The following is a 14,409-nucleotide window of genomic DNA, read 5'->3' as shown; positions in this document are numbered from 1 at the left end:
ATGCTAGTACATCCCAGAATGGACGCCCCTACCGCCCTCACAGTGGACGCATCAAACACGGCAGTCGGTGGGGTGCTGGAGCAACTCATCGCAGGTTGCTGGCAACCCCTGGCGTTTTTCAGCAAACACCTGCGACCACCCGAGCTCAAGTACAGTGCTTTCGACCGGGAACTGTTGGCGCTCTACCTGGCAATCCGGCATTTCAGGTACTTCCTAGAAGGTCGGCCCTTCACCGCGTTCACGGACCACAAACCGCTTACCTTTGCGTTTACGAAAGCGTCCGACCCCTGGTCGTCCCGCCAGCAACGCCACCTGTCCTACATCTCTGAATACACGACGGATGTCCGGCACGTCTCGGGTAAGGACAATGTCGTGGCGGATGCGCTCTCTTGCCCTACCGTTCATGCCCTTTCCCAAGGGGTAGACTTTGAGGCACTGGCAGAGGCGCAGCAGGCGGATGAGGAGATTCCGAGTTACAGAACCGCAGTCTCCGGTTTGCAGCTCCAGGACCTCCCCGTAGGCCCGGGTGAGAGGACCCTACTCTGTGACGTCGCCACCGGCCAGCCCCGTCCAGTCGTCCCGACAGCCTGGCGGCGCCGTGTTTTCGACTCCATTCATAACTTGGCGCATCCCTCCACCCGGACAACTGTCCGGATGGTTTCCAGCAGGTTCGTTTGGCACGGACTCCGCAAACAGGTCAGTGAATGGGCCAAAACGTGCATGCACTGCCAGACGGCCAAGGTGCAGCGGCACACCAAAGCCCCACCGCAGCAGTTCCATCCCGCCCACCGGCGTTTCGACCACATTCATGTGGATATCGTGGACCCCCTGCCAGTGTCGCGCGGAGCGCGGCACCTCCTGACTATTGTGGACCGGTTCACCGACACCACCTCCGAATCTTGCGCCCGAGCCCTGATCGCCACCTGGATATCTCGCTGGTGTACCGGCCCACATTACCTCCGACAGAGGCGCCCAGTTCACCTCCAGCCTGTGGTCAGCTACGGCCAGCCTTTTGGGGACTCAGCTGCACTACACAACTGCCTACCACCCACAGTCGAACGGGCTAGTGGAGCGTTTCCACCGTCACCTGAAGTCGGCCCTCATGGCCCGCCTGCGAGGAGCCAACTGGGCGGACGAGTTCCCTGGGTCCTACTCGGCATCCGCACAAGGATGACCTGCACGCCTTGTCGGCCGAGTTGGTATACGGCGCGCCCCTGGTTGTCCCCGGGGAGTTCCTACCAGCCCCAAGGGGGCAAGAGGAAGAACCCGCAGCAGTCCTGGGCAGACTACACGAGAAGCTCGGTAACCTGGCCCCCATAACCACTTCACAGCACGGGCGGCACCCAACCTGCGTACCCAAAGACCTACGGAACTGTAAGTTTGTGTTTGTACGAAGGGGCGGGCATCGGCTGCCGCTGCAGCGGCCATACGAGGGGCCGTTTATGGTGCTCCGGAACAACGGGTCCACGTTCGTGCTGGACGTTGGGGGGAAAGAGGAGGTTTTCACGGTGGACCGCCTCAAACTGGCCCATGTGGACCTGGCGCAACCGGCCGAGTTTCCGGCGCCTTGGCGCAGAGGCCGACCTCCCAAGCAGGTTCCAGCCCAGACTGTGGACATTGGGGGGTGTATCGCCGGTTCTGGGGGGGGGGGGGGTTATGTGGCGACCCATTTCCTGGCGCATCCGAACCGACTCACAATTAGATAGCCTACGGGGATTTGCGAGCACAGAGCTTTGGAGCCTCTGCGCCATGGGGGGCCGGTTGAGGGAGGCTTAAAAGTGAGGCTGAAGTTTTCAAATAAAGTTTTTTCCTTCGACTGCAGTTACCGACTCCGTGTCGTAATTTTAGCGCTGCGTGTAGCACACCGCTACAGGATTACATATTATTTCAAAGTCACGAGTACTTGAATATTTTTGATAGGGGAACAGTGTAATGTCCTGGTTCCTATCTTTACTGTTCTACTGTTGGTATTTCATTTAGCAGATCTGTTCTGCTTTCAGCCAGTTTGGGTTATTGTTGAAGATAGATGATGAGGAATGTGTGCCATGCAATTAGGGAGAGGTTTTCTTGTGAGGGACACTAAGGCTGGTCTTGGGTTTGGCGGAAGATTGAAAAAAAGAAGACATTAGGGAGTACCAGTCGTACCATATGATCCGGTAGGAGACCATTTGTTCAAGATGGATTGCGAACGATGTTTGGAAGGTGGTGTGAGCTTTCACGTTGACCAGGGGCTCAGCGTGTGACAGACAAGATCAAGATGAGCTTCAATGTGCACATTTAACTGTTTAATGAGATTGACCCCTTTTTTTGTTATTCTTTACTAACCTTTTAGTTACGATTCATAATTCCTTTAATCATATGTGGTGTATGGTCTTTTATTTAATGACACTAATTTGTAATGGTTGCAAATTACACAACATCCACACAAACTGGAATCTGGGCTGGGAAAACTGTCTCAGTATAATCACTGAAGAAGACGTTAGGAGATCCTTCCTGAAGATAAATCCAAGGAAGGTGATGGGCCCAGATGGCGTCCCGGGACGGGTTCTCCAGATCTGTGCAAGCGTGCTAGCTGGAGTGTTTGCTGACATCTTCAACTGCTCCCTGCTTCAGTCTAAGATCCCCTTGTGTTTTAAGAAGGCAATGATAATCCCAGTGCTGAAGAAAAGCAAGGTGGCATGCCTGAATGACTGTCGACCTGTGGCTGTAACATCAATTGCCATGAAGTGCTTCGAGCGATTGGTTATGGCACACATCAACCATAATCTACCGTACAACCTCGACGCTTTGCAATTCACCTACCGGAGCAACAGGTCAACGGCAGATGCATCTCTCTGGCACTACATTCCTCCTTAGAACACCTGGAGAATAAAGACGCATATGTAAGGCTCCTTTTCATCGGCTACAGCTCTGCCTTTAATAGCATCATTCCAAATAAACTGATTCCTAAGCTCCGGAACCTGGGTCTTAGCACTCAGATCTGCAGCTGGATCTTCAACTTCCTCACAGACAGGACTCAGGCTGTAAAGGTAGGGGACAAGCTGTCCTCTACAATCACTCTGAACTCCGGTGCCCCATAAGGCTGTGTACTCAGTCCCCTGCTGTACTCATTGTACACCCATGATTGTGTAGCCAAGTTTCCATCAAACTCAATATATAAGTTTGCTGATGACACCACAATTCTAGGCCGTATCTTGGGTAATGATGAGTCTGAGTACAGAGAGGAAATTAAGAACCTGATGGCACAGTGCGAAGACAATAACCTATCCCTCAATGTCAGCCAAGACGAAGGAATTGGTTGCTGATTTCAGAAAGAGTAGCGGACTGCAGGACCCCCATCTACATCGGTGGAGTGCAGGTGGAACAGGTCAAAAGCTTTAAGTTTCTCGGGGTGAATATCACAAACGACCTGACTTGGTCTAACCAAGCAGAGTCCACTGCCAAGAAAGCCCACCAGTGCCTTTACTTACTGAGAAAGCTGAAGAAATTTGGCCTGTCCCCTAAAATCCTCACTAATTTTTATAGATGCACCGTAGAAAGCATTCTTCTAGGTGCATCGCAACCTGGTATGGAAGTTGTCCTGTCCAAGACTGGACAAAGCTGCAGAAGATCGTGAACATAGTCCAGCATATCACACAAGCCAATCTTCCATCCGTGGACTCACTTTACACCACACTCTGTCCGAGCAGTGCTGCCAGGATAATCAAGGACACGACCCACCCAGCCAACACATTTTTGTCCCTCTTCCCTCCGGGAGAAGGTTCAGGAACTGGAAGATTCGTATGGCCAGATTCTTTCCAACTGTGATAAGACTGCTGAATGGATCCTGACCTGGATCTGGGCCGTACCTTCCAAATATCCGGACCTGACTTGCATTACCGTACTTTCCCTTTTCTATTTTCTAATTATGATTTATAATTTAAATTTTTATTATATTTACTTTGATTAGTACTTCAGGGAGCGTGAAGCACAGAAACAAATATCACTGCGATGATTGTACGTTCTAGTATCAATTGTTTGGTGACAAAGTATAAAGTATAATGAGTTTGGCAGGACTGTCTTCCCTAGACTTATATGCAGGCAAGGGGGTTTCGATGCATAGCTGATACTCAATATCTTCCCTTATTTCATCAATACAATGAGCTAAAGAGTTATTACTCAAAAGAATTGACTTTAAAATACTGGTATCCAATTTGAGAAAAGTGGTGAGCACTTCTGATACAGCAGGTAGTATTAAATTTTCACCAACTACATGAGATTTTCCATACTTTGCTATCATTTTGGAAATTCTATAAGCAATGAGACCACGATCAAAATCATTTTTAACTTTCTTGGCAAATTACTTGAGTGTGCAACACTTTTCAAATACTTCTTTTTATCTTCTGGAACTGAGTAAAACTTAAGTAGGTGTTTTAAGGTGAATTTATTGAAGTGTTCTTGCACTTAATGGTTTCATGGCTTCAATATACAGTACAATATTACAAATAAGACACATTGGATTTCACTGATCTGAATGGGAACAGAATAAAATCATACTCCAGGTGTGTAACATATTGATGCACTTCCTGTGGTTTCAGTTTCAGGATTAGAATTCATAGCATCACCGCCATCAGACTCACAGAGATTGTGTCGTATGCTTGCCTCTATTACATCATTTGGCTCCAGCCAGTACTATACTGTTGCATGACTGTTTTCTGAATATCTGTAGAGAAAGTTAAGAGAATGTACTTGACTTACCAATTGTTAAAAGGCATGAACTCATTCTGTGCTGTGAGTCAGGAAGAATACTGGGTTGCTAATTTAAAAATGTCTATTTGGTTACTAAGGTTAGATAAGATTACTGAGTTTCAGATGTGTTGGACAATGAGTGCTCACGTCCATGTCAGGATGCTGTTCATTGACTATAGCTCAACATTTAATTCCATGATTCCCACATCATCAAGTTACAGAACCTGGGCTTCTGTACCTCCCTCTGCAAATGGATCCGACTTAATAAACATAAAAGCACAATCTGTGCGAATTGGTAATAACATATCCTCCTCACTGATGATCAACTCTGGCGCACTTCAGGGGTGTGTGCTTAACCTACTGCTCTACTCTTTATATACCCATGACTTTGTGGCTAGGCATAACTCAAATATCATCTATAAATTTGCTGGAGATACAACCATTGTTGATAGATTTCCAGGTGGTGACGAGAGGACATACAGGAGTGAGATATGCCAATGAATGGAGTGGTGCAGCAGCAACAACCTGGCACTCAATGTCAGTAAGATGCAAGAGCTGATTGTGGACTTGAGAAAGGACCTCACAGAGGGATCAGAAGTGGAGAGAGTGAGCAGTTTCAAGTTCCTGGGTGTCAAGATCTCTGAGGACCTAACTCGGTCTCAACATATCAATGCAGTATTAAAGAAAGCAAGACAGCACCTACATTTCATTTTGAATTTGAGGAGATTTGGTTTGTCACTTAAAGCACTCAAAAACATATACAGATATACCATGGAGAGAATTCTGACAGGTTGCATCACTGTTAGGTGTGCGGGAGGGTGGTGCAACTCCACAGTGTCAAAAGAAGCAACAGAAAGTTGTAATTTTAGTCACCTCCATCTTGGCAACTAGCCTCCATTGAATCTAAGACATCTTTAGGAAATGGTGCCTGTGAAAGGTGGCATCCATTATTACAGACCTTTAGTTCCCAGAGCATTCCTTTTTCTCACTGTTGCCATCAAGGAGAAGGTACAGAAGCCTGAAGGCACACACTCAGTGATTCAGGAACAGCTTCTTCCCCTCTGCCATCTGATTCTTGAATGGACTCCTATCCTATTAACACCACCTCACTACTTTTCTTCTGCTATTTTGAACTATTATTTTAACAATTTAATATACTGTGCAAACAATATACATATTATGATGTATTGCATTAGAAACATAGAAAACCTACAGCACAATACATGCCCTTTGGCTCACAAAGCTGTGCCAAACATGTCCTTACCTTAGAAATTACCTAGGGCTACCCATAGCCCTCTATTTTTCTAAGCACCATGTATCCATCCAGGAGACTCTTAAATGACCCTTTTTTATCCACCCCCATCACCGGCAGCCCATTCCATGCACTCACCACTCCCTGAGTAAAAAACTTACCCCTGACATCTCTTCTGTCTGTACTTCCAAGCAACTTAAAACTGTGTCCTTGTACTAGCCATTTCAGTCCTGGGAAAAAGCTTCTGACTATCCACACGATCAATTCCTCTCATCATTCTGTACACCTCTATCAAGTTACCTCTCATCCTCCGTTGCTCCAAGGAGAAAAGGCCGTTCACTCAACCTATTCTCATAAGGCATGCTCCCCAATCCAGGCAACATCCTTGTTAATCTCCTCTGCACCCTTTCAATGGCTTCCACATCCTTCCTGTAGTGAGGCGACCAGAACTGAGCACAGTACTCCAAGTGAGGTCTGAACAGTGTCCTATAGCTATAACATTACCTCTAGTTAACTCTATAACAAACTCAGTCCCATGATAAATGAAGGCCAATGCACCATTGGCTTCCTTAACCACAGAGTCAGACTGCATAACAGCTTTAAGCGTCCTATGGACTCGGACCCCAAGATCCCTCTGATCCTCCACATTGCCAAGAGTCTTACCATTAATACTATATTCTACCATCATATTTGACCCACCAAAATGAACCACATCACACTTATCTGGGTTGAACTCTAAACGCCACTTCTCAGCCAAGTTTTGCATCCTATCAATGTCCCGCTGTAACCTCTGACAGCCCTCCACACTATCCACAACACCTCCAACCTTTGTGTCATCAACAAACTTACTAACCCATCCCTCCACTTCCTCATCCAGGTCATTTATAAAAATCATGAAGAGTAGGGGTCCCAGAACAGATCCTTGAGGCACACCACTGGTCACAGTCATCCATCCGGGTTGTACTTGAATAATCACTCTTTAACTTCTGTGGGCAAGCCAGTTCTGGACCCTCAAATCAATGTCCCCTTGGATCCCATGCCTTCTTACTTTCTCAATAAGCCTTGCATGGGGTACCTTATCAAATGCCTTGCTGAAATCCATATACACTACATCTACTGCTGTTCCTTCATCAACATGTTTAGTCACATCCTCAAAAAATTCAATTAGGCTCGTAAGTCAGGACCAGCTTTACACAAACCTATGCTGATTATTCCTTCTTTATTTTTCAATATTTTTAATTATTATTATTAATATCAACATAATAAGATTGATACATAGATAATGGGATTACAAACATACACATTTAAACTGAACATGAGAGAATACATAAGCAATAGTTACAGTATAAATGAGTATTCCCAAATCATGGACGATACAAGTAACAAATAAACAAGGCATACCTAGGTATAGCGTATTATGTATTTTAAAAAAAACAGTAAAAGAAACCTTTATGAAAAAGGACGGGTTGCACTTGAATCCCGGGGGATCAATATCCTGGCGGGGGATTTGCTAAGGTTACCAGGGAGACTTTAAGCTAGAATGGTTGGGGGGTGGGAATCAAATTGAAGAGACTAGGAGAGAGGAGGTTAGTTCACAAATAGAGAAAGCTAGTAGACAGGGTGTGAGGGAGGATAGGCAGGTGACAGAGAAGGTGAGTGCTCAGACCGAAGATATGAGGCAGAAGGAAGAAAAAGGTAATTTTTTTTTCATGTCTGATTGACCATTATCTGACGGAACAATCTTCTGAGTCATTTCACCGCACTAGTACTACAACGGAAATGAAAGGCTGACTTTACAATGAAAGCTACTTATCAATGGGTTTTACAAGTTGTCCTACTCCATTCTCACACGCCTGTGGTAAACAACTTACAAATGCAGGAAAGACTCCAGCAAAATTGAAAAGACACTAATCTACAAATCACAGCCATATGACATGTAAAAGTGCTGATTAATTTAAAATGGCTATTGGAATCAGAGCAAAGCACCTGTTAATGAAGTCACAATCAGTAAAAGGATTCAGGGAGCAAGTTGGGGATGCAGGGAGACTGCCATATTAGGCGGTCATCATCGGAGTGGACTGAGGCAGAGTGGGACGGCTTTGGCTCAATCAGCCTTCGGTGAGAACAGGCAGAGGCAAGGTTGAACGGGGCACAACTGCACAAGCGCGTGGAAGTCGGACTCTGAGATCAGCAGGAGAACTTAAAAAGCGAGCAGAGGTTGAGTATGAGCTTCACTCCAGGTGAGGTAAGGCCGGGTAAGCTCCTTTAATTAATCTAATTAGATTAGTAGGTAATGGAGGCAGCAGTTAGGGTAGTTGAGTGCTTCGTTTGCAGTATGTGGGAAGTCAGGGCGATCACAATTGTCCCTGATGACCACACCTGCAAAAGGTGCATCCAGCTGCAGCTCCTGACAATCTGTGTTAGAGAACTGGAGCTGGAGCTGGATGAACTTCAGATCATTCAGGAGACAGAAATAGACAGGAGTTTCAGGGAGATAGTCACCCCTAGGAGTCAGGAGACGGGTAGTTGGGTGACTGTCAGGAGAGGGAAGGGGAATAGACAGGAAGAGCAGAGCACCCCTGTGGCCATTCCCATCAACAATAAGTATACCGTTTTGGATACTGTTGGTGGGGATGACCTACCAGGGACAAGTTGCAGTGAGACTGGCACTGTCTCTGGCACTGAGACTGGGCCCTCAGATCAGAAGGGAAGGAGGGAAAAGAGGAGAGCAGAGGTGATAGGGGATTCGATAGTTAGGGGGACATATAAGAGGTTCTGTGGAAGAGATCGAGAATCCCGGATGGTCTGTTGCCTCCCTGGTGCCAGGGTCCACAATATCTCGGATCGACTTCTCAGTATCCTCAAGAGGGAGGGCGAGCAGCCGGATGTCGTGGTCCATGTGAGGATCATTCAGGGGGCAGAGGCAGAAATAAACAGGAGTTACAGGGAGATAGTCACTCTTAAGAGTCAGGAGACAGGTAGTTGTGTAGGTATTCATGTCTCCAACGAGACCAGAACTGATTTGCGAGAGCCTGAACCTGTCTCCATTGCTTTGTGTACAAATCCTTATCTGAGAAGTCCTCAGGTGGAGGGGGAGCTCCTGCCTTCTGCATAAGGAGCATTGATGAAGGGGCTTTCCGGGTCAGAAGAGACAGGTAGGAGTGGTCGTGCATTTATAATGCCTGTGACCTCTCCCATTAGTGTGCACAGTACTTCGTGGGTCAGTCGGGTGCAGAAACATTGAATCAAGGATCCTTCTGGCGATACCAATCATCTGCTCCCATGAGCCTCCCATGTGAGAGGAGTGTGGTGTGTTGAACTCCCAGTTGCATCCCTGCTCACTGAGGTACCTTTGCACCGTCTTGTCCATCCCCAGCTCCTTGGACGCTCCAACAAAGTTCGTGCCACAATCAGACCTTAACAGTTTTGCAGGGCCTCTTAGCGCAAAGAAGTGCCTAAGAGCATTAATGCAGCTGGATGTATCCAAAGATTCGATAACTTCAATGTGTACCGCTCTCGAACTCATGCAGCTAAACATGATGGCCCACCGTTCACTCTTTGCTTGTCCTCCTCTTGTGCGTCTCGTAGTGATAGTCCAGGGACCAAATACATCGAGACCCACATATGGAAAAGGAGGGCAGGCTTCGAGGCGTTCTGGTGGGAGGTCCGCCATACGTTGAGCTTCCAACTTCCCTCGCAGTTTCCTGCAGGTTACACATCTGTGAAGTACTGAATTGATCAGTGTTTTACCTCCCAAGATCCACAGTCCCACTGCCCTTATTGCTCCTTCTGTCAGGTGACGGCCCCGATTCCTTACCTGTTCATGGTGATGGCGAGTGAGCAGTAAGGACACATGGCTGTCTTTGGGTAGGATTACTGGGCTCTTTTCTGCAGCTGAAAGGTGAGAGTGTATTAACCGGCCTCCAATGCAAATGATATCATTCTTCAGGATCGGGTTGAGTTTCCTCAAAGGGCTGTCCTTTGGTATTGGTTTATTAGCTTGGAGAGCCGAAAACTCCCTTGCAAAAGCTGCTCTTTGAGTTGCTTTAAGGATGACATCCTTTGCCTGGGCCAATTCTTCCGCAGTGCGAGTTAAGTTACATTTGTGCCATCCCTTGCATTTACCATTTCGGTATGAGTATTTGTGTCATCTGGCCATGAGAATGAGGAACACAAGTCCTCTCACTAACGAATACAAAGTGGAGAACCGCTGAAAGCGTTCGGTGGTTCGTATCGATTCTTCCAGGTAGGTAACTCCTGTTTGTATTTGCGGCCGAATTTCTGAGTCTTTTTCAGGTTCAATCAGCTCAAATGCCTTGCTCATTTGAGTTTTTAACATTGGTGGCTGATACAGGAAGAAGGGTCTGGTGAGCCAGGAAATCTGCGCCAGACGGGATGCAGGTAAGGATCTCGATGCATGGTTATCCTGGAGAACGGAAGATCAGCCGTTGTAGGTAGGCCGAGACCCTCGGACCTACCTGAAGAGTATCTGAGAAGGAAGGTAAAACTGCGCAAGCGCGGATGATGTCAGCGGCGAGCGCGGGCCCACTTTCAGGAGCGGGCAGCGGAGTGCGCAGGAGCAGAGTGATCGGCTTTGGCTCAGCGGACTTCAGCGCAAGAGGACTTCGGTGAGAGGAAATCAGTGAGCCTGAGTACGTGTTTTTCATTTATTCTGACTAATCTGGGATCAGGTAATGGGGGAGACAGTCAGAGCAGTGGTGTGCTCCGTAAGCAGTATGTGGGAGGTCAGGGTCAACACAGTTGTCCCTGATGACCACACCTGCAAAAGGTGCGTCCAGCTGCAGCTCCTATCAGACCGAGTTAGGGAGTTGGAGCTGGAGCTGGATGAACTACGGATCATTCGGGAGGTGGAGGCAGAGATAGATAGGAGTTATTGGGAGGTAGTCACACCGAAAAGTCAGGAGGTAGGCAAATGGGTGACCGTCAAGAGAGAAGAGCACCCCTGCGGCCATTCCCATTAACAATAAGTATACCGTTTTGGATACTGTTGGTGGGGATGACCTACCAGGAATAAGTTGCAGTGGTCCTGTCTCTGGCAGTGAGGATGGACCCTCGACTAGGAAGGGGAGGAGGGAAGAGAAGAGAGCGGTATTGATAGTGGATTCTATAGTCAGGGGGGCAGATAGCAGATTTTGTGGGGCAGATCGGGAGTCTCGGATGGTATGTTGCCTCCCTGGTGCCGGGGTCCGAGATATCTCAGATCGGGTGCAGGTTATTCCCGAGAGGGAGGGCAAGAATCTAGATGTTGTGGTCTATGTAGGGACCAATGACGTGGGTAGGATGAGGGAGGGGGTCCTGCGTAGTGAGTTCAGGGAGTTAGGTGCAAAGCTGAAGGGCAGGACTTCCAGGGTAACAATCTCAGGATTGCCTCCTGTGCCACGTGCGAGTGAGGCAAGGAACAGAAGGATTATACAGATTAGTACGTGGCTGAGAGGATGGTGCAAGAGGGAGGGCTTCGGGTTTGTAGATAATTGGGCTTTGTTCCAGGGAAGGTGGGATCTGTTCCGATGGGATGGTTTACACCTGAACTGGAGTGGTACTAACATTCTTGCAGGGAAGTATGCTAGTGCTTCTTTGGGGGGGGGGGGTTAAATTAACTTTGCAGGGGGCAGGGGTCCAGAATGTGAGAGAGGATAGCGAGAGGAAGAATAAAGGACAGGTGGGGACTACACGGTTCCGGAATATTAAGTGTATAATAGAGAAAGGTGAGGCAGAACAAGTGATAAGGAGGACACATGTACAGAGAGATGGTGTGACAGAACATGGAGTTAAATGTGCAGAAAGAATAAGTAAATTTAGGAAGGACAACAAAATTCTAGGGGCGTATAGCCCGATGGGAGTTCGGGGAGCTGGGTTAAGCACAATAGGCAGTGATTCAAACAGAGAGAGGAGAAATGGGCTAAAAATTTTATATCTGAATGCACGAAGTGTCAGAAATAAGGCGGATGAGCTTGAAGCCCAGGTGGGAATGGGTAACTATGATGTTGTTGGGATAACGGTGACATGGCTGCAGGGAGATCAGACCTGGGAAATGAATGTACAAGGGTATACGTGCTATGGTAGGGACAGAAATGTGGGCAGAGGGGGTGGGGTGGCCCTGTTGGTGAGGAATGAGATTCAGTCCTTTGCAAGGGGGGGACATAGGGTCAGGAGAAGTAGAGTCTGTGTGGATAGAACTGAGGAACAATAAGAGCAAAAGGACCCAAATGGGTGTTGTCTACAGGCCACCAAACAGTAGTATGGATATTGGGTGCAAGTTGAATAGGGAGTTAACATTGGCATGTGGCAAAGGTAATGTTGCAGTAGTTATGGGGGATTTCAACATGCAGTGAACTGGGAGAATCAGGTTGGTGCTGGACCCCAGGATAGAGAGTTTGTAGAGTGCCTACGGGATGCATTCTTGGAACAGCTTGTACGAGGGCCGACCAGGGACAAGGCTATTCTGGATTTAGTGTTATGTAATGAACAGGATTTGATATGCGATCTTGAAGTAAAGGAGCCATTAGGAGGTAGTGATCATAATATGATGTTTTTATCTGCAATTTGAGAGGGATAAGGGCAGATCGGAGGTGTCAGTGTTGCAGTTGAACAGGGGAAACTATGGAGCCATGAGGGAGGAGCTGGCCAAAGTTGACAGGACGGATATCCTAGCAGAAAAGACAGTGGAACAGCAATGGCAGGTATTCTTGGGAATAATAGGTGCAAAATCAGTTCATCCCCCGGAGAAGGAAGGATTCAAAGGGGGGAAAGGGGCCACAGTGGTTGACAAATGAAGTAAGAGATTGCACAGCATTAAAAAAAAGGAAGTATGACAGAGCTAAGGTGAGTGGGAGGACAGATGATTGGGAAATTTTTAAGGAACAACAGAACTTAACTAGAAAGGCAATATGGGGAGAAAAAAAATGAGGTATGAACACAAGCTAGCCAGGAATATAAAGGAGGATAGCAAAAGCTTTTTTAGGTATGTGAAGAGAAAGAAGATAGTTAAGAACAATGTTGGGCCCTTGAAGAATGAATTGGGTGAAATTGTTATGGGAAACAGAGAAATGGCAGAAGAATTTAATGTACTTTAGATATGTCTTCACTAAGGAAGACACAAGCAATCTCCCAGATGTATGGATGGGCCAAGGACACAGGGTAACAGAGGAAATGAAACAGATTGACATTAGGAAGGAAACGGTGATGAGTAGACTGATGGGACTGAAGGTTGACAAATCCCCAGGTTTAGATGGTCTGCATCCTAGGGTACTAAAGGAGGTGCCCTGGAAATTGCGGATGCACTGGTAATCATTTTCCAATGTTCCTTAGATTCAGGATCAGTTTCTGAGGATTGGAGAATGGTTAATGTTATCCCACTTTTTAAGAAAGGAGGGAGGGACAAAACAGAGAACTATCGACCTGTCAGCCTGACATCGGTGGTGGGGAAGATACTAGAGTCCATAATTAAAGATGAAATAGTGGCATATCTAAATAGCAGTGATAGGATTGGGCCGAGCCAGCATGGATTTACCAAGGGTAAATCACGCTTGACTAATCTGTTGGTTTTTTGAGGATGTAACCAGGAAGTTAGATGGGGGAGATCCAATGGATGTAGTGTACCTCGATTTTCAGAAGGCATTTGATAAGGTCCCACATAGGAGATTGGTGGGTTAAATCAAAGCTCTTGGCATTGGGGGAAGACATTGCCATGGATAGGTTGGCAGATAGAAAGCAAAGGGTAGCAGTGAATGGGTGTTTCTTGGAATGGCAGGTGGTGACTAGTGGGATGCCACAGGGCTCGGTATTGGGACCACAGCTGTTTACAATTTACATCAACGGTTTAGATGAAGACATTGAGAATAACATCAGCAAATATGCTGATGATACTAAGCTGGGTGGCAGTGTGACATGTAATGAGGATTTTAGGAGAATTTCCAGGTGACTTGGATAGGCTGGATGAGTGGGCAGATACTTGGCAAATAACGTTTAATGTGAATAAGTGTGTGGTTATCCACTTTGGGAGTAAGAACAGGAAGGCAGATTATTATCTGAATGGTGTAGAGTTAGGTAAGGGAGAAATATAAAGAGATCTAGGAGTCCTTGTTCATCAGTCACTGAAGGTGAATGAGCAAGTGCAGCAGGCAGTGAAGAAGGCTAATGGAATGTTGGCCTTTATTACAAAGGGAATTGAGTACAAGAGCAAGGAAATCCTCTTGCATTTGTACAGGGCCCTGGTGAGACCACACCTGGAGTATTGTGTACAGTTTTGGTCTCCAGGGTTAAGGAAGGACATCCTGGCTGTAGAGGAAGTGCAGTGTAGATTCATGAGGTTAATTCCTGGGATGTCTGGGCTGTCTTACATAGAGAGGTTAGAGAGACTGGGCTTGTACATGCTGGAATTAAGGAGATTGAGAGAGGATCTGATTGCA

General features: G+C 47.0%; 1 protein-coding gene and 1 pseudogene across 1 annotated transcript in view; both read left to right on the top strand.

Moving 5' to 3' along the window:
• LOC132385333 (B-cell CLL/lymphoma 9-like protein) overlaps positions 1 to 14,409 on the top strand; it is a 267,028-nt gene that overhangs the window by 138,908 nt on the left and 113,711 nt on the right. The gene's annotated exons all lie outside the window — the stretch shown is intronic.
• LOC132385336 (probable ATP-dependent RNA helicase ddx6) overlaps positions 10,502 to 14,409 on the top strand; it is a 99,624-nt pseudogene continuing 95,716 nt past the window's right edge.

This window comes from Hypanus sabinus, chromosome Y, assembly GCF_030144855.1.
Source record: "Hypanus sabinus isolate sHypSab1 chromosome Y, sHypSab1.hap1, whole genome shotgun sequence".
Lineage (NCBI taxonomy): Eukaryota > Metazoa > Chordata > Chondrichthyes > Myliobatiformes > Dasyatidae > Hypanus > Hypanus sabinus.
Note: the sequence above shows the minus strand (reverse complement) of the source record. Positions and strands in the feature narration are given on the sequence as shown.